The following is a 27,617-nucleotide window of genomic DNA, read 5'->3' as shown; positions in this document are numbered from 1 at the left end:
CGTGCCTAATTTCTATTGGTGCCATCTTCCTACCAGCGCTGAAATTATTTACTTTTCTCGAAGATCATTATCCCTTTTATTCTGTGTATTCGTAATAACTGTCTAATTTTTTTTTTCTTTCATTATTCATGTTGTACCCATACATTAAAAACCCCTTTCGCGTAGTGTACCTCTGTCGTATTAGGGAAATCATTTGCTTTTCTATCGACTGCAGTCATGATTTTAGTAACAATGTAGCACATTACTGGAATTTAAAACAAAGAAGCTACTTTTTGAAGTTTTATATATTTAGAAACAATATTAGCTATTTCTCTTTGTGTATAATTATTCTTTAATGTCAAAGTAGTTAAAATCTAATGATTTCTTTTTTTCCCCCTTGGCCTCTTCTAGTGTAATTTGTCATCACTTTTGTGCATTCTTGGATTGCAGAACATGATATCGTGAAAGAAAAAGAACGCAGAAATAGTGCAGAGCAAAGAGACATCTGTGGCTGGTAATTCTTGTTTTATGTTAACTTTATTTCCACTAGAAATGCTTCAATGTTATAATTTGTATGTCCTTTTTCACAAGTAGCTTTATATTGGAGTTTTACTAGTTATTTTACGTGAACGCTTCATATTACGTTTTAATGTTTAGGGTAGCATTTATGCATTAATTTCTTAGGTTTTGAATTCCGTATTGAAGTGTCTGAATTGGTGTTTTCTTTTTATTGTATAGTAATATTCGAAGTTAGGTCGAACTATTAATCACACTATAATTATCAGAAGTCTGAGATTTGTTAGAGTTCTGTTGCTTCGTAGTGGTTTCAAAATTACTGTTGTAGTGTAATTTTTTCCCGAGTGGCCTCCTTTTGCATTATGAGGAGGAGGCTAAACATTTTCCTCTCTGTGTGGCCTAATATTTTCCCTGTCCAACAGGGTCTCCTCTTCCCAACAGGTCAGTGTAATTGCACTGCCTGTGTATAAACCAGTTTTGTTTCAGATTTTTTCCGAATTTAGCGTCTCTCTATCAAGTGCTGTTTCTCTTGAAACCATTGAAAGTTAAATGTTCAACAAAAAAGAAATGTAAATAAAAATTTAATGAGTACTCGTATAGATAGTTAGTGGAGCCAAATTGTCTTCTGTTAAGGATGCTCCAAATGTGATTTTTCTTAGTTGTTTTAAGCATATACTTTATTATATTTTCCCCTTAATCTGAACTATTTTGGCATATTGTGAAGTTTTATGAATCAATTTGCGAAGATCTGTTTAAAAGTGATTCCACAAATAAAAATTCATTTTGAAATCAAATCAGAGATGTTTTATTATTATCGAAGTAAAATTCTGCAGATTGACTTTCAACTTTGTTTTGCAAAGCACTCTGAAAGTTTCTTTCGGACTTCTTTCCGTTCCCTTGGCAAATGCATGACAGAATTATTTTTTGAAAAAGCTGATGTCCTTCGCTTATAAGAATGACTGATGCAACTGTATGCGTGTCGCTGTAAATAGCACATGTTTCCCAGTAGCTGTTTTAAAGTGTCCTGTTTTTTTCTTTAATTGGGTCATTCTCCGCTAGAAGATCAGACGTTGCTTTTGTGTTATTTAACAATTCCTTCATCTTATCTTCAGTTAAAAGCTCTTCTTCGTAATGAGCACTTTTGTTATCAAGGGGTTTTATAAGATCCCAATTCTTCTTTTGTAATTTTCTGATTCATTGTTTAACTTCTCTGTCTTCCATATGTGAAAATTCTACGGCATCGTTTGCTTTTGAGATTTGTAAGATTTTTTGGACTTCATTTTCAGTCGATGGAATTTAAAGTAGCAGATAAATTCTTTCCGGTGTTGATGATTGAATGCTGCAGCACATATGAATGAAATTCTAGCAGTGGACAAATTAAATGGGATCCTTTAAGGTACTGCTATACGCGAAATCACGCTTTACAAGTCTGGGCTCGGCAAGTACCTGCTGTATTAAAAATGATAGACTAGGAAACATGACTTGAAGAATCGTATGAGTTATGTGGAATGCAGATTGGGAGTTTAGTCGTGATAGGTAAACAGTCTGTACAGATGACCGGAAATAATAAAAATTTAGATGGGAATTACTATAAAGTATTTTACTCCTGGACCATGGATTAGTCATTAACAGTACTTGTGTAAAAACAGATTAAAGTATATGAATTCCCTGTTTAAGAAAGGAATTTCTTTATGACAGTATGAAGTGTGTATCATAGCTGGAATAGCGAGGTGTTGTGTCTTCAGGGAAACAAAATTTGTTATTCTGTAATTTTTACTGAAAATGTGTGTTTAAATTTTGTTACCTAGATAACCTATTTTTAACTCTTTCTATGTGAAAATGAAACCAAATACAGACAAAGAAATAAAATTGCATTCCTTCCCTTGGTGCAGTTATTCGCATTTTTAACATAATGGGAGGCAATTATAAGTTTATAAAATTCTGGCTAGCTCCAACTATATATTGCACTTTTAATATTTCATTTGTAAGTGCATTGCACAAAGTATAAAAATGTGTGGTATAATATGTTAAAGAAAATGTATAATCTTTGTATTATTTACAAAAAGATCAGCTAGATGAAAATTAAATACAGGGAAATGATATTTTAATGTGAAATTTAACACTGCATTTCTTCTGAGAGTTTTTTTTCTCCTTCTGGTACGTGCGATGTTATGGCTAAATCCATGCAGTCGTTCGGATGTTTGTTTGTTATTCTGTATCTGAACATTGATTTTAAGAAGTTCGTTGTTGAAAACCCTCTTTCACATTTTTAAGTAGATCGAAAGCAGGAATTTATCTTTTTAAAAGTTTAACAGTTCATGATTTTTCTGATCTAGGACTATTCAAATGGCTTTTTGTGATATTCCTTATCTTAATAAGACTGAAAATCAGTTATTTCCATTTCTAGATCAGTAGAATTGTTAACCTATTTGCAATCTTTTACCATTTTTCTTAAATACTAGTATTATGTAATGGGTTTGAAGTGAATGAAGTAGTTGGCCTAATTTTAAATACACTCAAAACATCTAATTTAGAAACTAATTTAAGCTGGATGAGATTTTCCAAATGTTTCTTTCAGTTTTCTTACATTTCACGCTTTAATTCTCCAGATTTTCAAAGTGGCAAAACGTACATTGCATTATGGTAAAAACATATATTCCTTATATTTGTGTAATATTTTTACAAAATTAATTTTGATTTAAAATGAATTTAAAATACCCTTGAATTCAAAGACTTAGTTTAGTTCTCTCCCCTCCTCAGGTTTAAAGATTTTAGTTGTTATGTCTGTAAGAATGACTAAATCATAAAACCAATTATGGTCAATAATTTCTTCATAAGTTTCGTTTCTGGATTTTTAAAATTCTTCTGTGAAAGTTTTGTAACCGAAGCTGGGATGGAACCCAGGCAGCCAGACAGAATGTACCTTCCCTGAGTGAAAATATCTATCATTTCACTGAAAGTGACATTATAATATTTCAGAATAAACCCTCGTAAGACTAATAAATGTATGTAGGTTTTTTTTTAATGTTTTTAATAATGCGTGTTTGGTTCTTACAATATTTTGAGCTATTATATTACTAATTCTGTATGTGAGTTAAGACCTTTTAATATAGAACACCTGCTTCAAGGCTAAAAGTAAAGTATTTGAATTGTGTTTCACCTTTCGTGTGTTTTCAGACGTACGTTCTACTCTACAGTTTACGGAATTTCTTGGGATTTGGACATCTCACAAATCTGACAAAATTTCATTCCTATGTTTAGGTTTTATAGTACAATAAGTTGAGCATCCTTACATTAGTATATGACTGATTCCTTCGAAAGAAAAAAAGAGTATCTTAGTTTTGTTGAATTTTTGGTCAAAATTTTAGTATATAGGTAATTGCAATAGCTCTTTCACGAAATTTTATTTAAATTTTTTGCAACATTTCAAAATGCTGTATCATTCAATGGCATTTTATGTGTTTTGGCTTGCTGTATTAAAGCTGGGCTCGAACCCGGGCAGCTAGACAAAATGTTCTTTCCCTGAGTGAAATATTGCTATCATTTCATTAAAGTGACGTGGTAATATTTCAAGATAATTTCTCGTACTTTGGACTAAGCCGTCCTCTCTCATGGATGAGTGTACCTAAGTAAAGAACTTAAAATTAGAAATGGTTCTTACGTTAAAATTCTGAATAAAATATTTCTTTTATGGTTTATGACTTTTGTTTCCAAGGTGTTTTCCGAAATCTGTTTTTAGAATGGCGTTTTTGATCCGTTTCTAAAAAAAATCTATAAAAGTATATATGTATAGCTTTTTAATGTCAATATATTGCGAGTTTGATTCTCACTCTTTTTTGATCTGTTATGTCAGTAATTCTGTGTGTGAATTAAGATAGTTTAATATATAACACCTGCTTCAAAGCTAACAGCAAAGTTTATTTTTTTATTTGTCATTTAAAATTACGTGCCTAATTTCTATTGGTGCCATCTTCCTACCAGCGCTGAAATTATTTACTTTTCTCGAAGATCATTATCCCTTTTATTCTGTGTATTCGTAATAACTGTCTAATTTTTTTTTTCTTTCATTATTCATGTTGTACCCATACATTAAAAACCCCTTTCGCGTAGTGTACCTCTGTCGTATTAGGGAAATCATTTGCTTTTCTATCGACTGCAGTCATGATTTTAGTAACAATGTAGCACATTACTGGAATTTAAAACAAAGAAGCTACTTTTTGAAGTTTTATATATTTAGAAACAATATTAGCTATTTCTCTTTGTGTATAATTATTCTTTAATGTCAAAGTAGTTAAAATCTAATGATTTCTTTTTTTCCCCCTTGGCCTCTTCTAGTGTAATTTGTCATCACTTTTGTGCATTCTTGGATTGCAGAACATGATATCGTGAAAGAAAAAGAACGCAGAAATAGTGCAGAGCAAAGAGACATCTGTGGCTGGTAATTCTTGTTTTATGTTAACTTTATTTCCACTAGAAATGCTTGAATGTTATAATTTGTATGTCCTTTTTCACAAGTAGCTTTATATTGGAGTTTTACTAGTTATTTTACGTGAACGCTTCATATTACTTTTTAATGTTTAGGGTAGCATTTATGCATTAATTTCTTAGGTTTTGAATTCCGTATTGAAGTGTCTGAATTGGTGTTTTCTTTTTATTGTATAGTAATATTCGAAGTTAGGTCGAACTGTTAATCACACTATAATTATCAGAAGTCTGAGATTTGTTAGAGTTCTGTTGCTTCGTAGTGGTTTCAAAATTACTGTTGTAGTGTAATTTTTTCCCGAGTGGCCTCCTTTTGCATTATGAGGAGGAGGCTAAACATTTTCCTCTCTGTGTGGCCTAATATTTTCCCTGTCCAACAGGGTCTCCTCTTCCCAACAGGTCAGTGTAATTGCACTGCCTGTGTATAAACCAGTTTTGTTTCAGATTTTTTCCGAATTTAGCGTCTCTCTATCAAGTGCTGTTTCTCTTGAAACCATTGAAAGTTAAATGTTCAACAAAAAAGAAATGTAAATAAAAATTTAATGAGTACTCGTATAGATAGTTAGTGGAGCCAAATTGTCTTCTGTTAAGGATGCTCCAAATGTGATTTTTCTTAGTTGTTTTAAGCATATACTTTATTATATTTTCCCCTTAATCTGAACTATTTTGGCATATTGTGAAGTTTTATGAACCAATTTGCGAAGATCTGTTTAAAAGTGATTCCACAAATAAAAATTCATTTTGAAATCAAATCAGAGATGTTTTATTATTATCGAAGTAAAATTCTGCAGATTGACTTTCAACTTTGTTTTGCAAAGCACTCTGAAAGTTTCTTTCGGACTTCTTTCCGTTCCCTTGGCAAATGCATGACAGAATTATTTTTTGAAAAAGCTGATGTCCTTCGCTTATAAGAATGACTGATGCAACTGTATGCGTGTCGCTGTAAATAGCACATGTTTCCCAGTAGCTGTTTTAAAGTGTCCTGTTTTTTTCTTTAATTGGGTCATTCTCCGCTAGAAGATCAGACGTTGCTTTTGTGTTATTTAACAATTCCTTCATCTTACCTTCAGTTAAAAGCTCTTCTTCGTAATGAGCACTTTTCTTATCAAGGGGTTTTATAAGATCCCAATTCTTCTTTTGTAATTTTCTGATTCATTGTTTAACTTCTCTGTCTTCCATGTGTGAAAATTCTACGGCATCGTTTGCTTTTGAGATTTGTAAGATTTTTTGGACTTCATTTTCAGTCGATGGAAATTGTTTAAAGTAGCAGATAAATTCTTTCTGGTGTTGATGATTGAATGCTGCAGCACGTATGAATGAAATTCTAGCAGTGGACAAATTAAATGGGATCCTTTAAGGTACTGCTATACGCGAAATCACACTTTACAAGTCTGGACTCGGCAAGTACCTGCTGTATTAAAAATGATAGACTAGGAAACATGACTTGAAGAATCGTATGAGTTATGTGGAATGCAGATTGGGAGTTTAGTCGTGATAGGTAAACAGTCTATACAGATGACCGGAAATAATAAAAATTTAGATGGGAATTACTATTAAGTATTTTACTCCTGGACCATGGATTAGTCATTAACAGTACTTGTGTAAAAACAGATTAAAGTATATGAATTCCCTGTTTAAGAAAGGAATTTCTTTATGACAGTATGAAGTGTGTATCATAGCTGGAATAGCGAGGTGTTGTGTCTTCAGGGAAACAAAATTTGTTATTCTGTAATTGTTACTGAAAATGTGTGTTTAAATTTTGTTACCTAGATAACCTATTTTTAACTCTTTCTATATGAAAATGAAACCAAATACAGACAAAGAAATAAAATTGCATTCCTTCCCTTGGTGCAGTTATTCGCATTTTTAACATAATGGGAGGCAATTTTAAGTTTATAAAATTCTGGCTAGCTGCAATTATATATTGCACTTTTAATATTTCAGTTGTAAGTGCATTGCACAAAGTATAAAAATGTGTGGTATAATATGTTAAAGAAAATGTATACTCTTTGTATTATTTACAAAAAGATCAGCTAGATGAAAATTAAATGCAGGGAAATGATATTTTAATGTGAAATTTAACACTGCATTTCTTCTGAGAGTTTTCTTTCTCCTTCTGGTACGTGCGATGTTATGGCTAAATCCATGCAGTCGTTCGGATGTTTGTTTGTTATTCTGTATCTGAACATTGATTTTAAGAAGTTCGTTGTTGAAAACCCTCTTTCACATTTTTAAGTAGATCGAAAGCAGGAATTTATCTTTTTAAAAGTTTAACAGTTCATGATTTTTCTGATCTAGGACTATTCAAATGGCTTTTTGTGATATTCCTTATCTTAATAAGGATGAAAATCAGTTATTTCCATTTCTAGATCAGTAGAATTGTTAACCTATTTGCAATCTTTTACCATTTTTCTTAAATACTAGTATTATGTAATGGGTTTGAAGTGAATGAAGTAGTTGGCCTAAATTTAAATACACTCAAAACATCTAATTTAGAAACTAATTTAAGCTGGATGAGATTTTCCAAATGTTTCTTTTAGTTTTCTTACATTTCACGCTTTAATTCTCCAGATTTTCAAAGTGGCAAAACGTACATTGCATTATGGTAAAAACATATATTCCTTATATTTGTGTAATATTTTTACAAAATTAATTTTAATTTAAAATGAATTTAAATACCCTTGAATTCAAAGACTTAGTTTAGTTCTCTCCCCCCCCCCCTCAGGTTTAAAGATTTTAGTTGTTATGTCTGTAAGAATGACTAAATCATAGAACCAATTATGGTCAATAATTTCTTCATAAGTTTCGTTTCTGGATTTTTAAAATTCTTCTGTGAAAGTTTTGTAACCGAAGCTGGGATGGAACCCAGGCAGCCAGACAGAATGTACCTTCCCTGGGTGAAAATTTCTATCATTTCACTGAAAGTGACATTATAATATTTCAGAATAAACCCTCGTAACACTAATAAATGTATGTAGGTTTTTTTAATGTTTTTATAATGCGTGTTTGGTTCTTACAATATTTTGAGCTATTATATTACTAATTCTGTATGTGAGTTAAGACCTTTTAATATAGAACACCTGCTTCAAGGCTAAAAGTAAAGTATTTGAATTGTGTTTCACCTTTCGTGTGTTTTTCAGACGTACGTTCTACTCTACAGTTTACGGAATTTCTCGGGATTTGGACATCTCACAAATCTGACAAAATTTCATTCCTATGTTTAGGTTTTATAGTACAATAAGTTGACCATCCCTACATTAGTATATGACTGATTCCTTCGAAAGAAAAAAAGAGTATCTTAGTTTTGTTGAATTTTTGGTCAAAATTTTAGTATATAGGTAATTGCAATAGCTCTTTCACGAAATTTTATTTAAATTTTTTGCAACATTTCAAAATGCTGTATCATTCAATGGCATTTTATGTGTTTTGGCTTGCTGTATTAAAGCTGGGCTCGAACCCGGGCAGCTAGACAAAATGTTCTTTCCCTGAGTGAAATATTGCTATCATTTCATTAAAGTGACGTGGTAATATTTCAAGATAATTTCTCGTACTTTGGACTAAGCCGTCCTCTCTCATGGATGAGTGTACCTAAGTAAAGAACTTAAAATTAGAAATGGTTCTTACGTTAAAATTCTGAATAAAATATTTCTTTTATGGTTTATGACTTTTGTTTCCAAGGTGTTTTCCGAAATCTGTTTTTAGAATGGCGTTTTTGATCCGTTTCTAAAAAAAATCTATAAAAGTATATATGTATAGCTTTTTAATGTCAATATATTGCGAGTTTGATTCTCACTCTTTTTTGATCTGTTATGTCAGTAATTCTGTGTGTGAATTAAGATAGTTTAATATATAACACCTGCTTCAAAGCTAACAGCAAAGTTTATTTTTTTATTTGTCATTTAAAATTACGTGCCTAATTTCTATTGGTGCCATCTTCCTACCAGCGCTGAAATTATTTACTTTTCTTGAAGATCATTATCCCTTTTATTCTGTGTATTCGTAATAACTGTCTAATTTTTTTTTTTCTTTCATTATTCATGTTGTACCCATACATTAAAAACCCCTTTCGCGTAGTGTACCTCTGTCGTATTAGGGAAATCATTTGCTTTTCTATCGACTGCAGTCATGATTTTAGTAACAATGTAGCACATTACTGGAATTTAAAACAAAGAATCTACTTTTTGAAGTTTTATATATTTAGAAACAATATTAGCTATTTCTCTTTGTGTATAATTATTCTTTAATGTCAAAGTAGTTAAAATCTAATGATTTCTTTTTTTCCCCCTTGGCCTCTTCTAGTGTAATTTGTCATCACTTTTGTGCATTCTTGGATTGCAGAACATGATATCGTGAAAGAAAAAGAATGCAGAAATAGTGCAGAGCAAAAAGACATCTGTGGCTGGTAATTCTTGTTTTATGTTAACTTTATTTCCACTAGAAATGCTTGAATGTTATAATTTGTATGTCCTTTTTCACAAGTAGCTTTATATTGGAGTTTTACTAGTTATTTTACGTGAACGCTTCATATTACGTTTTAATGTTTAGGGTAGCATTTATGCATTAATTTCTTAGGTTTTGAATTCCGTATTGAAGTGTCTGAATTGGTGTTTTCTTTTTATTGTATAGTAATATTCGAAGTTAGGTCGAACTGTTAATCACACTATAATTATCAGAAGTCTGAGATTTGTTAGAGTTCTGTTGCTTCGTAGTGGTTTCAAAATTACTGTTGTAGTGTAATTTTTTCCCGAGTGGCCTCCTTTTGCATTATGAGGAGGAGGCTAAACATTTTCCTCTCTGTGTGGCCTAATATTTTCCCTGTCCAACAGGGTCTCCTCTTCCCAACAGGTCAGTGTAATTGCACTGCCTGTGTATAAACCAGTTTTGTTTCAGATTTTTTCCGAATTTAGCGTCTCTCTATCAAGTGCTGTTTCTCTTGAAACCATTGAAAGTTAAATGTTCAACAAAAAAGAAATGTAAATAAAAATTTAATGAGTACTCGTATAGATAGTTAGTGGAGCCAAATTGTCTTCTGTTAAGGATGCTCCAAATGTGATTTTTCTTAGTTGTTTTAAGCATATACTTTATTATATTGTTCCCTTAATCTGAACTATTTTGGCATATTGTGAAGTTTTATGAACCAATTTGCGAAGATCTGTTTAAAAGTGATTCCACAAATAAAAATTCATTTTGAAATCAAATCAGAGATGTTTTATTATTATCGAAGTAAAATTCTGCAGATTGACTTTCAACTTTGTTTTGCAAAGCACTCTGAAAGTTTCTTTCGGACTTCTTTCCGTTCCCTTGGCAAATGCATGACAGAATTATTTTTTCAAAAAGCTGATGTCCTTCGCTTATAAGAATGACTGATGCAACTGTATGCGTGTCGCTGTAAATAGCACATGTTTCCCAGTAGCTGTTTTAAAGTGTCCTGTTTTTTTCTTTAATTGGGTCATTCTCCGCTAGAAGATCAGACGTTGCTTTTGTGTTATTTAACAATTCCTTCATCTTACCTTCATTTAAAAGCTCTTCTTCGTAATGAGCACTTTTGTTATCAAGGGGTTTTATAAGATCCCAATTCTTCTTTTGTAATTTTCTGATTCATTGTTTAACTTCTCTGTCTTCCATGTGTGAAAATTCTACGGCATCGTTTGCTTTTGAGATTTGTAAGATTTTTTGGACTTCATTTTCAGTCGATGGAAATTGTTTAAAGTAGCAGATAAATTCTTTCTGGTGTTGATGATTGAATGCTGCAGCACGTATGAATGAAATTCTAGCAGTGGACAAATTAAATGGGATCCTTTAAGGTACTGCTATACGCGAAATCACGCTTTACAAGTCTGGACTCGGCAAGTACCTGCTGTATTAAAAATGATAGACTAGGAAACATGACTTGAAGAATCGTATGAGTTATGTGGAATGCAGATTGGGAGTTTAGTCGTGATAGGTAAACAGTCTATACAGATGACCGGAAATAATAAAAATTTAGATGGGAATTACTATTAAGTATTTTACTCCTGGACCATGGATTAGTCATTAACAGTACTTGTGTAAAAACAGATTAAAGTATATGAATTCCCTGTTTAAGAAAGGAATTTCTTTATGACAGTATGAAGTGTGTATCATAGCTGGAATAGCGAGGTGTTGTGTCTTCAGGGAAACAAAATTTGTTATTCTGTAATTGTTACTGAAAATGTGTGTTTAAATTTTGTTACCTAGATAACCTATTTTTAACTCTTTCTATATGAAAATGAAACCAAATACAGACAAAGAAATAAAATTGCATTCCTTCCCTTGGTGCAGTTATTCGCATTTTTAACATAATGGGAGGCAATTTTAAGTTTATAAAATTTTGGCTAGCTGCAATTATATATTGCACTTTTAATATTTCAGTTGTAAGTGCATTGCACAAAGTATAAAAATGTGTGGTATAATATGTTAAAGAAAATGTATACTCTTTGTATTATTTACAAAAAGATCAGCTAGATGAAAATTAAATGCAGGGAAATGATATTTTAATGTGAAATTTAACACTCCATTTCTTCTGAGAGTTTTCTTTCTCCTTCTGGTACGTGCGATGTTATGGCTAAATCCATGCAGTCGTTCGGATGTTTGTTTGTTATTCTGTATCTGAACATTGATTTTAAGAAGTTCGTTGTTGAAAACCCTCTTTCACATTTTTAAGTAGATCGAAAGCAGGAATTTATCTTTTTAAAAGTTTAACAGTTCATGATTTTTCTGATCTAGGACTATTCAAATGGCTTTTTGTGATATTCCTTATCTTAATAAGGATGAAAATCAGTTATTTCCATTTCTAGATCAGTAGAATTGTTAACCTATTTGCAATCTTTTACCATTTTTCTTAAATACTAGTATTATGTAATGGGTTTGAAGTGAATGAAGTAGTTGGCCTAAATTTAAATACACTCAAAACATCTAATTTAGAAACTAATTTAAGCTGGATGAGATTTTCCAAATGTTTCTTTTAGTTTTCTTACATTTCACGCTTTAATTCTCCAGATTTTCAAAGTGGCAAAACGTACATTGCATTATGGTAAAAACATATATTCCTTATATTTGTGTAATATTTTTACAAAATTAATTTTAATTTAAAATGAATTTAAATACCCTTGAATTCAAAGACTTAGTTTAGTTCTCTCCCCCCCCCTCAGGTTTAAAGATTTTAGTTGTTATGTCTGTAAGAATGACTAAATCATAGAACCAATTATGGTCAATAATTTCTTCATAAGTTTCGTTTCTGGATTTTTAAAATTCTTCTGTGAAAGTTTTGTAACCGAAGCTGGGATGGAACCCAGGCAGCCAGACAGAATGTACCTTCCCTGGGTGAAAATTTCTATCATTTCACTGAAAGTGACATTATAATATTTCAGAATAAACCCTCGTAACACTAATAAATGTATGTAGGTTTTTTTTAATGTTTTTATAATGCGTGTTTGGTTCTTACAATATTTTGAGCTATTATATTACTAATTCTGTATGTGAGTTAAGACCTTTTAATATAGAACACCTGCTTCAAGGCTAAAAGTAAAGTATTTGAATTGTGTTTCACCTTTCGTGTGTTTTTCAGACGTACGTTCTACTCTACAGTTTACGGAATTTCTCGGGATTTGGACATCTCACAAATCTGACAAAATTTCATTCCTATGTTTAGGTTTTATAGTACAATAAGTTGAGCATCCCTACATTAGTATATGACTGATTCCTTCGAAAGAAAAAAAGAGTATCTTAGTTTTGTTGAATTTTTGGTCAAAATTTTAGTATATAGGTAATTGCAATAGCTCTTTCACGAAATTTTATTTAAATTTTTTGCAACATTTCAAAATGCTGTATCATTCAATGGCATTTTATGTGTTTTGGCTTGCTGTATTAAAGCTGGGCTCGAACCCGGGCAGCTAGACAAAATGTTCTTTCCCTGAGTGAAATATTGCTATCATTTCATTAAAGTGACGTGGTAATATTTCAAGATAATTTCTCGTACTTTGGACTAAGCCGTCCTCTCTCATGGATGAGTGTACCTAAGTAAAGAACTTAAAATTAGAAATGGTTCTTACGTTAAAATTCTGAATAAAATATTTCTTTTATGGTTTATGACTTTTGTTTCCAAGGTGTTTTCCGAAATCTGTTTTTAGAATGTCGTTTTTGATCCGTTTCTAAAAAAATCTATAAAAGTATATATGTATAGCTTTTTAATGTCAATATATTGCGAGTTTGATTCTCACTCTTTTTTGATCTGTTATGTCAGTAATTCTGTGTGTGAATTAAGATAGTTTAATATATAACACCTGCTTCAAAGCTAACAGCAAAGTTTATTTTTTTATTTGTCATTTAAAATTACGTGCCTAATTTCTATTGGTGCCATCTTCCTACCAGCGCTGAAATTATTTACTTTTCTCGAAGATCATTATCCCTTTTATTCTGTGTATTCGTAATAACTGTCTAATTTTTTTTTTTCTTTCATTATTCATGTTGTACCCATACATTAAAAACCCCTTTCGCGTAGTGTACCTCTGTCGTATTAGGGAAATCATTTGCTTTTCTATCGACTGCAGTCATGATTTTAGTAACAATGTAGCACATTACTGGAATTTAAAACAAAGAAGCTACTTTTTGAAGTTTTATATATTTAGAAACAATATTAGCTATTTCTCTTTGTGTATAATTATTCTTTAATGTCAAAGTAGTTAAAATCTAATGATTTCTTTTTTTCCCCCTTGGCCTCTTCTAGTGTAATTTGTCATCACTTTTGTGCATTCTTGGATTGCAGAACATGATATCGTGAAAGAAAAGGAACGCAGAAATAGTGCAGAGCAAAAAGACATCTGTGGCTGGTAATTCTTGTTTTATGTTAACTTTATTTCCACTAGAAATGCTTGAATGTTATAATTTGTATGTCCTTTTTCACAAGTAGCTTTATATTGGAGTTTTACTAGTTATTTTACGTGAACGCTTCATATTACGTTTTAATGTTTAGGGTAGCATTTATGCATTAATTTCTTAGGTTTTGAATTCCGTATTGAAGTGTCTGAATTGGTGTTTTCTTTTTATTGTATAGTAATATTCGAAGTTAGGTCGAACTGTTAATCACACTATAATTATCAGAAGTCTGAGATTTGTTAGAGTTCTGTTGCTTCGTAGTGGTTTCAAAATTACTGTTGTAGTGTAATTTTTTCCCGAGTGGCCTCCTTTTGCATTATGAGGAGGAGGCTAAACATTTTCCTCTCTGTGTGGCCTAATATTTTCCCTGTCCAACAGGGTCTCCTCTTCCCAACAGGTCAGTGTAATTGCACTGCCTGTGTATAAACCAGTTTTGTTTCAGATTTTTTCCGAATTTAGCGTCTCTCTATCAAGTGCTGTTTCTCTTGAAACCATTGAAAGTTAAATGTTCAACAAAAAAGAAATGTAAATAAAAATTTAATGAGTACTCGTATAGATAGTTAGTGGAGCCAAATTGTCTTCTGTTAAGGATGCTCCAAATGTGATTTTTCTTAGTTGTTTTAAGCATATACTTTATTATATTTTTCCCTTAATCTGAACTATTTTGGCATATTGTGAAGTTTTATGAACCAATTTGCGAAGATCTGTTTAAAAGTGATTCCACAAATAAAAATTCATTTTGAAATCAAATCAGAGATGTTTTATTATTATCGAAGTAAAATTCTGCAGATTGACTTTCAACTTTGTTTTGCAAAGCACTCTGAAAGTTTCTTTCGGACTTCTTTCCGTTCCCTTGGCAAATGCATGACAGAATTATTTTTTCAAAAAGCTGATGTCCTTCGCTTATAAGAATGACTGATGCAACTGTATGCGTGTCGCTGTAAATAGCACATGTTTCCCAGTAGCTGTTTTAAAGTGTCCTGTTTTTTTCTTTAATTGGGTCATTCTCCGCTAGAAGATCAGACGTTGCTTTTGTGTTATTTAACAATTCCTTCATCTTACCTTCAGTTAAAAGCTCTTCTTCGTAATGAGCACTTTTGTTATCAAGGGGTTTTATAAGATCCCAATTCTTCTTTTGTAATTTTCTGATTCATTGTTTAACTTCTCTGTCTTCCATGTGTGAAAATTCTACGGCATCGTTTGCTTTTGAGATTTGTAAGATTTTTTGGACTTCATTTTCAGTCGATGGAAATTGTTTAAAGTAGCAGATAAATTCTTTCTGGTGTTGATGATTGAATGCTGCAGCACGTATGAATGAAATTCTAGCAGTGGACAAATTAAATGGGATCCTTTAAGGTACTGCTATACGCGAAATCACGCTTTACAAGTCTGGACTCGGCAAGTACCTGCTGTATTAAAAATGATAGACTAGGAAACATGACTTGAAGAATCGTATGAGTTATGTGGAATGCAGATTGGGAGTTTAGTCGTGATAGGTAAACAGTCTATACAGATGACCGGAAATAATAAAAATTTAGATGGGAATTACTATTAAGTATTTTACTCCTGGACCATGGATTAGTCATTAACAGTACTTGTGTAAAAACAGATTAAAGTATATGAATTCCCTGTTTAAGAAAGGAATTTCTTTATGACAGTATGAAGTGTGTATCATAGCTGGAATAGCGAGGTGTTGTGTCTTCAGGGAAACAAAATTTGTTATTCTGTAATTGTTACTGAAAATGTGTGTTTAAATTTTGTTACCTAGATAACCTATTTTTAACTCTTTCTATATGAAAATGAAACCAAATACAGACAAAGAAATAAAATTGCATTCCTTCCCTTGGTGCAGTTATTCGCATTTTTAACATAATGGGAGGCAATTTTAAGTTTATAAAATTCTGGCTAGCTGCAATTATATATTGCACTTTTAATATTTCAGTTGTAAGTGCATTGCACAAAGTATAAAAATGTGTGGTATAATATGTTAAAGAAAATGTATACTCTTTGTATTATTTACAAAAAGATCAGCTAGATGAAAATTAAATGCAGGGAAATGATATTTTAATGTGAAATTTAACACTCCATTTCTTCTGAGAGTTTTCTTTCTCCTTCTGGTACGTGCGATGTTATGGCTAAATCCATGCAGTCGTTCGGATGTTTGTTTGTTATTCTGTATCTGAACATTGATTTTAAGAAGTTCGTTGTTGAAAACCCTCTTTCACATTTTTAAGTAGATCGAAAGCAGGAATTTATCTTTTTAAAAGTTTAACAGTTCATGATTTTTCTGATCTAGGACTATTCAAATGGCTTTTTGTGATATTCCTTATCTTAATAAGGATGAAAATCAGTTATTTCCATTTCTAGATCAGTAGAATTGTTAACCTATTTGCAATCTTTTACCATTTTTCTTAAATACTAGTATTATGTAATGGGTTTGAAGTGAATGAAGTAGTTGGCCTAAATTTAAATACACTCAAAACATCTAATTTAGAAACTAATTTAAGCTGGATGAGATTTTCCAAATGTTTCTTTTAGTTTTCTTACATTTCACGCTTTAATTCTCCAGATTTTCAAAGTGGCAAAACGTACATTGCATTATGGTAAAAACATATATTCCTTATATTTGTGTAATATTTTTACAAAATTAATTTTAATTTAAAATGAATTTAAATACCCTTGAATTCAAAGACTTAGTTTAGTTCTCTCCCCCCCCCTCAGGTTTAAAGATTTTAGTTGTTATGTCTGTAAGAATGACTAAATCATAGAACCAATTATGGTCAATAATTTCTTCATAAGTTTCGTTTCTGGATTTTTAAAATTCTTCTGTGAAAGTTTTGTAACCGAAGCTGGGATGGAACCCAGGCAGCCAGACAGAATGTACCTTCCCTGGGTGAAAATTTCTATCATTTCACTGAAAGTGACATTATAATATTTCAGAATAAACCCTCGTAACACTAATAAATGTATGTAGGTTTTTTTTAATGTTTTTATAATGCGTGTTTGGTTCTTACAATATTTTGAGCTATTATATTACTAATTCTGTATGTGAGTTAAGACCTTTTAATATAGAACACCTGCTTCAAGGCTAAAAGTAAAGTATTTGAATTGTGTTTCACCTTTCGTGTGTTTTTCAGACGTACGTTCTACTCTACAGTTTACGGAATTTCTCGGGATTTGGACATCTCACAAATCTGACAAAATTTCATTCCTATGTTTAGGTTTTATAGTACAATAAGTTGAGCATCCCTACATTAGTATATGACTGATTCCTTCGAAAGAAAAAAAGAGTATCTTAGTTTTGTTGAATTTTTGGTCAAAATTTTAGTATATAGGTAATTGCAATAGCTCTTTCACGAAATTTTATTTAAATTTTTTGCAACATTTCAAAATGCTGTATCATTCAATGGCATTTTATGTGTTTTGGCTTGCTGTATTAAAGCTGGGCTCGAACCCGGGCAGCTAGACAAAATGTTCTTTCCCTGAGTGAAATATTGCTATCATTTCATTAAAGTGACGTGGTAATATTTCAAGATAATTTCTCGTACTTTGGACTAAGCCGTCCTCTCTCATGGATGAGTGTACCTAAGTAAAGAACTTAAAATTAGAAATGGTTCTTACGTTAAAATTCTGAATAAAATATTTCTTTTATGGTTTATGACTTTTGTTTCCAAGGTGTTTTCCGAAATCTGTTTTTAGAATGTCGTTTTTGATCCGTTTCTAAAAAAATCTATAAAAGTATATATGTATAGCTTTTTAATGTCAATATATTGCGAGTTTGATTCTCACTCTTTTTTGATCTGTTATGTCAGTAATTCTGTGTGTGAATTAAGATAGTTTAATATATAACACCTGCTTCAAAGCTAACAGCAAAGTTTATTTTTTTATTTGTCATTTAAAATTACGTGCCTAATTTCTATTGGTGCCATCTTCCTACCAGCGCTGAAATTATTTACTTTTCTCGAAGATCATTATCCCTTTTATTCTGTGTATTCGTAATAACTGTCTAATTTTTTTTTTTTCTTTCATTATTCATGTTGTACCCATACATTAAAAACCCCTTTCGCGTAGTGTACCTCTGTCGTATTAGGGAAATCATTTGCTTTTCTATCGACTGCAGTCATGATTTTAGTAACAATGTAGCACATTACTGGAATTTAAAACAAAGAAGCTACTTTTTGAAGTTTTATATATTTAGAAACAATATTAGCTATTTCTCTTTGTGTATAATTATTCTTTAATGTCAAAGTAGTTAAAATCTAATGATTTCTTTTTTTCCCCCTTGGCCTCTTCTAGTGTAATTTGTCATCACTTTTGTGCATTCTTGGATTGCAGAACATGATATCGTGAAAGAAAAGGAACGCAGAAATAGTGCAGAGCAAAAAGACATCTGTGGCTGGTAATTCTTGTTTTATGTTAACTTTATTTCCACTAGAAATGCTTGAATGTTATAATTTGTATGTCCTTTTTCACAAGTAGCTTTATATTGGAGTTTTACTAGTTATTTTACGTGAACGCTTCATATTACGTTTTAATGTTTAGGGTAGCATTTATGCATTAATTTCTTAGGTTTTGAATTCCGTATTGAAGTGTCTGAATTGGTGTTTTCTTTTTATTGTATAGTAATATTCGAAGTTAGGTCGAACTGTTAATCACACTATAATTATCAGAAGTCTGAGATTTGTTAGAGTTCTGTTGCTTCGTAGTGGTTTCAAAATTACTGTTGTAGTGTAATTTTTTCCCGAGTGGCCTCCTTTTGCATTATGAGGAGGAGGCTAAACATTTTCCTCTCTGTGTGGCCTAATATTTTCCCTGTCCAACAGGGTCTCCTCTTCCCAACAGGTCAGTGTAATTGCACTGCCTGTGTATAAACCAGTTTTGTTTCAGATTTTTTCCGAATTTAGCGTCTCTCTATCAAGTGCTGTTTCTCTTGAAACCATTGAAAGTTAAATGTTCAACAAAAAAGAAATGTAAATAAAAATTTAATGAGTACTCGTATAGATAGTTAGTGGAGCCAAATTGTCTTCTGTTAAGGATGCTCCAAATGTGATTTTTCTTAGTTGTTTTAAGCATATACTTTATTATATTTTTCCCTTAATCTGAACTATTTTGGCATATTGTGAAGTTTTATGAACCAATTTGCGAAGATCTGTTTAAAAGTGATTCCACAAATAAAAATTCATTTTGAAATCAAATCAGAGATGTTTTATTATTATCGAAGTAAAATTCTGCAGATTGACTTTCAACTTTGTTTTGCAAAGCACTCTGAAAGTTTCTTTCGGACTTCTTTCCGTTCCCTTGGCAAATGCATGACAGAATTATTTTTTCAAAAAGCTGATGTCCTTCGCTTATAAGAATGACTGATGCAACTGTATGCGTGTCGCTGTAAATAGCACATGTTTCCCAGTAGCTGTTTTAAAGTGTCCTGTTTTTTTCTTTAATTGGGTCATTCTCCGCTAGAAGATCAGACGTTGCTTTTGTGTTATTTAACAATTCCTTCATCTTACCTTCAGTTAAAAGCTCTTCTTCGTAATGAGCACTTTTGTTATCAAGGGGTTTTATAAGATCCCAATTCTTCTTTTGTAATTTTCTGATTCATTGTTTAACTTCTCTGTCTTCCATGTGTGAAAATTCTACGGCATCGTTTGCTTTTGAGATTTGTAAGATTTTTTGGACTTCATTTTCAGTCGATGGAAATTGTTTAAAGTAGCAGATAAATTCTTTCTGGTGTTGATGATTGAATGCTGCAGCACGTATGAATGAAATTCTAGCAGTGGACAAATTAAATGGGATCCTTTAAGGTACTGCTATACGCGAAATCACGCTTTACAAGTCTGGACTCGGCAAGTACCTGCTGTATTAAAAATGATAGACTAGGAAACATGACTTGAAGAATCGTATGAGTTATGTGGAATGCAGATTGGGAGTTTAGTCGTGATAGGTAAACAGTCTATACAGATGACCGGAAATAATAAAAATTTAGATGGGAATTACTATTAAGTATTTTACTCCTGGACCATGGATTAGTCATTAACAGTACTTGTGTAAAAACAGATTAAAGTATATGAATTCCCTGTTTAAGAAAGGAATTTCTTTATGACAGTATGAAGTGTGTATCATAGCTGGAATAGCAAGGTGTTGTGTCTTCAGGGAAACAAAATTTGTTATTCTGTAATTGTTACTGAAAATGTGTGTTTAAATTTTGTTACCTAGATAACCTATTTTTAACTCTTTCTATATGAAAATGAAACCAAATACAGACAAAGAAATAAAATTGCATTCCTTCCCTTGGTGCAGTTATTCGCATTTTTAACATAATGGGAGGCAATTTTAAGTTTATAAAATTCTGGCTAGCTGCAATTATATATTGCACTTTTAATATTTCAGTTGTAAGTGCATTGCACAAAGTATAAAAATGTGTGGTATAATATGTTAAAGAAAATGTATACTCTTTGTATTATTTACAAAAAGATCAGCTAGATGAAAATTAAATGCAGGGAAATGATATTTTAATGTGAAATTTAACACTGCATTTCTTCTGAGAGTTTTCCTTCTCCTTCTGGTATGTGCGATGTTATGGCTAAATCCATGCAGTCGTTCGGATGTTTGTTTGTTATTCTGTATCTGAACATTGATTTTAAGAAGTTCGTTGTTGAAAACCCTCTTTCACATTTTTAAGTAGATCGAAAGCAGGAATTTATCTTTTTAAAAGTTTAACAGTTCATGATTTTTCTGATCTAGGACTATTCAAATGGCTTTTTGTGATATTCCTTATCTTAATAAGGATGAAAATCAGTTATTTCCATTTCTAGATCAGTAGAATTGTTAACCTATTTGCAATCTTTTACCATTTTTCTTAAATACTAGTATTATGTAATGGGTTTGAAGTGAATGAAGTAGTTGGCCTAAATTTAAATACACTCAAAACATCTAATTTAGAAACTAATTTAAGCTGGATGAGATTTTCCAAATGTTTCTTTCAGTTTTCTTACATTTCACGCTTTAATTCTCCAGATTTTCAAAGTGGCAAAACGTACATTGCATTATGGTAAAAACATATATTCCTTATATTTGTGTAATATTTTTACAAAATTAATTTTAATTTAAAATGAATTTAAAATACCCTTGAATTCAAAGACTTAGTTTAGTTCTCTCCCCCCCCCCTCAGGTTTAAAGATTTTAGTTGTTATGTCTGTAAGAATGACTAAATCATAGAACCAATTATGGTCAATAATTTCTTCATAAGTTTCGTTTCTGGATTTTTAAAATTCTTCTGTGAAAGTTTTGTAACCGAAGCTGGGATCGAACCCAGGCAGCCAGACAGAATGTACCTTCCCTGGGTGAAAATTTCTATCATTTCACTGAAAGTGACATTATAATATTTCAGAATAAACCCTCGTAACACTAATAAATGTATGTAGGTTTTTTTTAATGTTTTTATAATGCGTGTTTGGTTCTTACAATATTTTGAGCTATTATATTACTAATTCTGTATGTGAGTTAAGACCTTTTAATATAGAACACCTGCTTCAAGGCTAAAAGTAAAGTATTTGAATTGTGTTTCACCTTTCGTGTGTTTTTCAGACGTACGTTCTACTCTACAGTTTACGGAATTTCTCGGGATTTGGACATCTCACAAATCTGACAAAATTTCATTCCTATGTTTAGGTTTTATAGTACAATAAGTTGAGCATCCCTACATTAATATATGACTGATTCCTTCGAAAGAAAAAAAGAGTATCTTAGTTTTGTTGAATTTTTGGTCAAAATTTTAGTATATAGGTAATTGCAATAGCTCTTTCACGAAATTTTATTTAAATTTTTTGCAACATTTCAAAATGCTGTATCATTCAATGGCATTTTATGTGTTTTGGCTTGCTGTATTAAAGCTGGGCTCGAACCCGGGCAGCTAGACAAAATGTTCTTTCCCTGAGTGAAATATTGCTATCATTTCATTAAAGTGACGTGGTAATATTTCAAGATAATTTCTCGTACTTTGGACTAGGCCGTCCTCTCTCATGGATGAGTGTACCTAAGTAAAGAACTTAAAATTAGAAATGGTTCTTACGTTAAAATTCTGAATAAAATATTTCTTTTATGGTTTATGACTTTTGTTTCCAAGGTGTTTTCCGAAATCTGTTTTTAGAATGTCGTTTTTGATCCGTTTCTAAAAAAAATCTATAAAAGTATATATGTATAGCTTTTTAATGTCAATATATTGCGAGTTTGATTCTCACTCTTTTTTGATCTGTTATGTCAGTAATTCTGTGTGTGAATTAAGATAGTTTAATATATAACACCTGCTTCAAAGCTAACAGCAAAGTTTATTTTTTTATTTGTCATTTAAAATTACGTGCCTAATTTCTATTGGTGCCATCTTCCTACCAGCGCTGAAATTATTTACTTTTCTCGAAGATCATTATCCCTTTTATTCTGTGTATTCGTAATAACTGTCTAATTTTTTTTTTCTTTCATTATTCATGTTGTACCCATACATTAAAAACCCCTTTCGCGTAGTGTACCTCTGTCGTATTAGGGAAATCATTTGCTTTTCTATCGACTGCAGTCATGATTTTAGTAACAATGTAGCACATTACTGGAATTTAAAACAAAGAAGCTACTTTTTGAAGTTTTATATATTTAGAAACAATATTAGCTATTTCTCTTTGTGTATAATTATTCTTTAATGTCAAAGTAGTTAAAATCTAATGATTTCTTTTTTTCCCCCTTGGCCTCTTCTAGTGTAATTTGTCATCACTTTTGTGCATTCTTGGATTGCAGAACATGATATCGTGAAAGAAAAGGAACGCAGAAATAGTGCAGAGCAAAAAGACATCTGTGGCTGGTAATTCTTGTTTTATGTTAACTTTATTTCCACTAGAAATGCTTGAATGTTATAATTTGTATGTCCTTTTTCACAAGTAGCTTTATATTGGAGTTTTACTAGTTATTTTACGTGAACGCTTCATATTACGTTTTAATGTTTAGGGTAGCATTTATGCATTAATTTCTTAGGTTTTGAATTCCGTATTGAAGTGTCTGAATTGGTGTTTTCTTTTTATTGTATAGTAATATTCGAAGTTAGGTCGAACTGTTAATCACACTATAATTATCAGAAGTCTGAGATTTGTTAGAGTTCTGTTGCTTCGTAGTGGTTTCAAAATTACTGTTGTAGTGTAATTTTTTCCCGAGTGGCCTCCTTTTGCATTATGAGGAGGAGGCTAAACATTTTCCTCTCTGTGTGGCCTAATATTTTCCCTGTCCAACAGGGTCTCCTCTTCCCAACAGGTCAGTGTAATTGCACTGCCTGTGTATAAACCAGTTTTGTTTCAGATTTTTTCCGAATTTAGCGTCTCTCTATCAAGTGCTGTTTCTCTTGAAACCATTGAAAGTTAAATGTTCAACAAAAAAGAAATGTAAATAAAAATTTAATGAGTACTCGTATAGATAGTTAGTGGAGCCAAATTGTCTTCTGTTAAGGATGCTCCAAATGTGATTTTTCTTAGTTGTTTTAAGCATATACTTTATTATATTTTCCCCTTAATCTGAACTATTTTGGCATATTGTGAAGTTTTATGAACCAATTTGCGAAAATCTGTTTAAAAGTGATTCCACAAATAAAAATTCATTTTGAAATCAAATCAGAGATGTTTTATTATTATCGAAGTAAAATTCTGCAGATTGACTTTCAACTTTGTTTTGCAAAGCACTCTGAAAGTTTCTTTCGGACTTCTTTCCGTTCCCTTGGCAAATGCATGACAGAATTATTTTTTCAAAAAGCTGATGTCCTTCGCTTATAAGAATGACTGATGCAACTGTATGCGTGTCGCTGTAAATAGCACATGTTTCCCAGTAGCTGTTTTAAAGTGTCCTGTTTTTTTCTTTAATTGGGTCATTCTCCGCTAGAAGATCAGACGTTGCTTTTGTGTTATTTAACAATTCCTTCATCTTACCTTCAGTTAAAAGCTCTTCTTCGTAATGAGCACTTTTGTTATCAAGGGGTTTTAGAGGATCCCAATTCTTCTTTTGTAATTTTCTGATTCATTGTTTAACTTCTCTGTCTTCCATGTGTGAAAATTCTACGGCATCGTTTGCTTTTGAGATTTGTAAGATTTTTTGGACTTCATTTTCAGTCGATGGAAATTGTTTAAAGTAGCAGATAAATTCTTTCTGGTGTTGATGATTGAATGCTGCAGCACGTATGAATGAAATTCTAGCAGTGGACAAATTAAATGGGATCCTTTAAGGTACTGCTATACGCGAAATCACGCTTTACAAGTCTGGACTCGGCAAGTACCTGCTGTATTAAAAATGATAGACTAGGAAACATGACTTGAAGAATCGTATGAGTTATGTGGAATGCAGATTGGGAGTTTAGTCGTGATAGGTAAACAGTCTATACAGATGACCGGAAATAATAAAAATTTAGATGGGAATTACTATTAAGTATTTTACTCCTGGACCATGGATTAGTCATTAACAGTACTTGTGTAAAAACAGATTAAAGTATATGAATTCCCTGTTTAAGAAAGGAATTTCTTTATGACAGTATGAAGTGTGTATCATAGCTGGAATAGCGAGGTGTTGCGTCTTCAGGGAAACAAAAATCTGTTATTCTGTAATTTTTACTGAAAATGTGTGTTTAAATTTTGTTACCTAGATAACCTATTTTTAACTCTTTCTATATAAAAATGAAACCAAATACAGACAAAGAAATAAAATTGCATTCCTTCCCTTGGTGCAGTTATTCGCATTTTTAACATAATGGGAGGCAATTTTAAGTTTATAAAATTCTGGCTAGCTGCAATTATATATTGCACTTTTAATATTTCAGTTGTAAGTGCATTGCACAAAGTATAAAAATGTGTGGTATAATATGTTAAAGAAAATGTATACTCTTTGTATTATTTACAAAAAGATCAGCTAGATGAAAATTAAATGCAGGGAAATGATATTTTAATGTGAAATTTAACACTGCATTTCTTCTGAGAGTTTTCTTTCTCCTTCTGGTACGTGCGATGTTATGGCTAAATCCATGCAGTCGTTCGGATGTTTGTTTGTTATTCTGTATCTGAACATTGATTTTAAGAAGTTCGTTGTTGAAAACCCTCTTTCACATTTTTAAGTAGATCGAAAGCAGGAATTTATCTTTTTAAAAGTTTAACAGTTCATGATTTTTCTGATCTAGGACTATTCAAATGGCTTTTTGTGATATTCCTTATCTTAATTAGGATGAAAATCAGTTATTTCCATTTCTAGATCAGTAGAATTGTTAACCTATTTGCAATCTTTTACCATTTTTCTTAAATACTAGTATTATGTAATGGGTTTGAAGTGAATGAAGTAGTTGGCCTAATTTTAAATACACTCAAAACATCTAATTTAGAAACTAATTTAAGCTGGATGAGATTTTCCAAATGTTTCTTTCAGTTTTCTTACATTTCACGCTTTAATTCTCCAGATTTTCAAAGTGGCAAAACGTGCATTGCATTATGGTAAAAACATATATTCCTTATATTTGTGTAATATTTTTACAAAATTAATTTTGATTTAAAATGAATTTAAAATACCCTTGAATTCAAAGACTTAGTTTAGTTCTCTCCCCCCCCCTCAAGTTTAAGATTTTAGTTATTATGTCTGTAAGAATGACTAAATCATAGAACCAGGTATGTTCAATAATTTCTTCGTAAGTTTCATTTCTGGATATTTAAAATTCTTCTATGAAACTTTTGTAACAGAAGCTGGGATGGAACCCAGGCAGACAGACAGAATGTCCCTTCCCTGAGTGAAAATTTCTATCATTTCACTGAAAGTGACATTATACTATTTCATAATAAACCCTCGTAACACTAATAAATGTATATACACTTTTTTATAATGTTTATATAGTGCGTGTTTGGTTCTTACAATATTTTGAGGTATTATATTACTAATTCTGTATGTGCATTAAGACAGTTTAATATAGAATACCTGCTTCAAGGCTAAAAGTAAAGTATTTGAATTATGTTTTTCGTTTCGTCTGGTTTCAGACGCAAGATCTATTCTACAATTTACAGAATTTCTCGGTATTGGACATCTCACATAGCTGACAAAATTTCATTCCTGTGTTTAGGTTTTATGTTATAGTACAATGAGTTGAGCATCCCTACATTAGTATATGACTTTGATTCCTTCGAAACAGAAAAAGAGTATCTTAGTTTTCTTGAATTTTTGGTCACAATTTTAGTATGTAGGTAATTGCAATAGCTCTTCCACGAAATTGCATTTAAATTTTTTGCGATATTTCAAAATGCTGTTTAATTCAATGGCATTTGATGTGTTTTGGCTTTCTGTTAAAGCTGGGCTTGAACACGGGCAGCTAGACAATATGTTCTTTCCCTGAGTTAAATATTGCTATAATTTCATTAAAGTGACATGGTAATATTTCAGGATAATTTTTGGTACATTGGACTAAGCTATCTTCTCTCACGGATAAGAGTACCTAAGTAAAGAACGTAAAATTAGAAACGGTTCTTACATTAAAATTCTCAATGAAATATTTCTTTTATGGATTATGACTTTTGTTTCCAAGATGTTCTTCGAAATCTGTTTTTAGAATGGTGTTTTTGAGCTTTTTTTAAAAAAAAAATCTTTAAAAGTGTATATGTATAGCGCTTTTAATGTTAATATATTGCGAGTTTGATTCTTACTCTTTTTAGATCTGTTATGTCACTAATTCTGTGTGTGAATTAAGATAGTTTAATATATAACACCTGCTTCAAAGCTGACAGTAAAGTTTAATTTGTTTATTTGTCATTTAAAATTACCTGCTTATTGTCTTTTGGTGCCGTCTTTCTACCAGCGCTGAAATTATTTACTCTTCTCGAAGATCATTATCCGTAATAACTGTTAAATATTTTTCCTTTCATTGTTCATGTTGTACCCATACATTAAAACCCCTTTTGCTTACTGTACTTCTGTCGTATTAGGGAAATCATTTGCTTTTCTATCGACTGCAGTCATCATTTTAGTAACAATGTAGCACATTGCTGGAATTTAAAACAAAGAAGCTACTTTTGAAGTTTTATATATTAAGAAACAATACTAGATATTTCTCTTTGTGTATAATTTTTCTTTAATTTCAAAGTAGTTAAAATCTAATGATTCCTTCCCCCCCCCTTGGCTTCTTCTAGTGTAATTTGCCATCATTTTTGTACACTCTTAGATTGCAGATCGTGAAAGAAAAAGAATGGAGAAACAGTGCAGACAAAAAGACATCTGTGGCTGGTAATTCTTCCTTTATATTAACTTTATTTTCACTAGAAATGCTTGAATGTTATAATTTGTACGTCCCTTTTCACATGTTGCTTTATATTGGAGTTTTACTAGTTATTTATTTTACTTGAAAGCTTTATATTACGTTTTAATGTTTAGGGTAGCATTTATGCATTAATTTCTTTGGTTTTGAATTTCGTATTGAAGTGTCTGAATTGGTGCTTTCTTTATATTGTATTGTAATATTCGAAGTGAGGTAGAACTGTTAATCACACTATAATTATCAGAAGTCTGAGATTTTTTAGATTTCCGTGGCTTCGTAGTGGTTTCAAAATTACTGCTGTAGTGTATTTTTTTCTGAATTGGCCTCCTTTCGCATTACGAGGATGAGGCTTAACATTTTCCTCTCTATGTGGCCTAATATTTTCCCTGTCCAACGGGATCTTCTCTTCCCAGAAAGTCAGTGTAATTGAACTGCCTGTGTATAAACCAAT

The sequence above is a fragment of the Stegodyphus dumicola genome, chromosome X2 (assembly GCF_044657685.1).
Source record: "Stegodyphus dumicola isolate Sdum_Otavi_A_Nest chromosome X2, ASM4465768v1".
In the NCBI taxonomy this organism is placed as follows: domain Eukaryota; kingdom Metazoa; phylum Arthropoda; class Arachnida; order Araneae; family Eresidae; genus Stegodyphus; species Stegodyphus dumicola.
This window is presented reverse-complemented; position numbering follows the sequence as displayed.